A 1721-nucleotide genomic window follows, 5' to 3' on the forward strand; every position below is an offset into this window, starting at 1 on the left:
TGAATTAAGGTTTGTATATAGTCAGTTGTGTCAAGATGATATGCCAATGATTAGAAGATCTACTGCTACAAATTTAGGGAAATTTGCTGCTACTATGGAACCCTCTCATCTGAAGACTTAAATCATGCAAATATTTGAGTGTGCTTTCAGGGTTGGTCAATTTGTCAAAGTCGGACCTTGAAAGATGTTCTGGAATCCATGGTGGCCTTGTCCATTTAAGAGGTCCTTTTTTTTTCTTGTACCTCATAATTAATATTCAATAATCAGAATTAGATAATCAAGTATAATGAATATATGGCAGGTTTAAAAAAGCTTGAGGCACTTAATATGAACTGTTGTAATTGCATTACTGATGCTGATATGAAGCCTCTCTCAGGTATCTTTGTAATATAAACTTTATTATAAACTTGAAACAATTTAAATATGGTGTATTATTTATGCTGATGATTCATTGTTGTTTATGTTTCAGGCCTAAGAAACTTGAAAGAATTACAAATCTCCAGCAGCAAGGTCACAGATAATGGTGTCACATTCTTGAAAGGTCACTTGAATTATTTCTAGTGAAAGATATTTTTTTATGTAAATTAAAATCTAAGTAAATTTACTTTTTTTAGGTTTACACAAGCTTGCATTGCTGAATATGGAACGTTGCCCTATTACTGCAACATGCCTGGATTCACTTTCAGGTTCTCAATATATTTTCTTGTTTGTAATCTCATTATACAACTAGATGTTTGACTTTTTTATTTGACTCATTTGTTTTATGTAGATCTTGTTGCTCTACTTTTTCTGAATCTAAGCAGATCTAATATCACTGATGATGGGTGTGACAAGTTTTCAAGTAAGGATCTATATCCTTACATTTATTTTTTTTCTTTAATTTATCTTAAAAATCCTTAATTTATAACTATGTAGGTCTACTTATACAGAATTGAAGTCTCTAAAAGTGCTGAACTTGGGATTCAATGATATGTCAGATGCTGTCTTGTCACACCTAAAAGGTGAAATCTCTTAACATTCATATGTACTTAACATTCATGTGTATTTTCCAAAAGTTCATACCTTAGGGATACCTGATGAGAGGATCATTCTTATGTTAGTGGATGACAATGCAAATTTTGAAGGTGAATCTGGGTCATGCTCTAAGCAATTGAGAAAGCTACTTCTATTCTCTAGGAATGTTTAATGATCAATTTCACCTGGTTGCCAAGGCTGCTAGGTGAAATTGATGTTAACTCTTTTTATCTTGGATTACTTGACTGGTAGTATAGCAACCAAATGTTTCATTTTTATTAAGAAATAGCAGTGTACTTTCCATAAAAAATTATAAATTATATTCTTTGAAAATTTTGCTAGATAGGTAGGTTTAAAAGTAGAATGTCCTAATAAGAATTAATTTTAAAAGTAGAATGAAAATGACAAGTGATTTTGTGTTGTGTTTACAGGTTTGATGAAAGTGAATAGCTTTGGAGTTAGAAGAGGAAAAGAAAGCTCAAGATGAAAGAGATAAGATGTTGCAAATGCAAGTGTTGCATTCTTCATTTCAATTGTTAGTATGAAACACATAGTAGATTAGATGAATGCAAATTTATATATTGTAAGAAATAGAATTGTATAACATTAAATTTTATGCAATGGATTGTATTTTTTTATATGGTATGTTATTTCTATTATGAGACAGTAAATGGAAATTTAATTTAAAAATTAATAAATATCTAAAT

At 30.0% G+C, this 1721-nt stretch overlaps 1 long non-coding RNA gene across 1 annotated transcript; it reads left to right on the forward strand.

Annotated features, from left to right (window-relative positions):
* Positions 1-605: 605 nt before the first annotated feature.
* Positions 606-981, forward strand: LOC111903207 (uncharacterized). Its single transcript, XR_008226371.1, has 3 exons — positions 606-686; positions 770-841; positions 930-981. It is a non-coding gene; the product is annotated as an uncharacterized LOC111903207 (long non-coding RNA).
* The last annotated feature ends 740 nt before the right edge of the window (positions 982-1721 follow it).

This window comes from Lactuca sativa, chromosome 9 (assembly GCF_002870075.4).
Source record: "Lactuca sativa cultivar Salinas chromosome 9, Lsat_Salinas_v11, whole genome shotgun sequence".
NCBI lineage: Eukaryota > Viridiplantae > Streptophyta > Magnoliopsida > Asterales > Asteraceae > Lactuca > Lactuca sativa.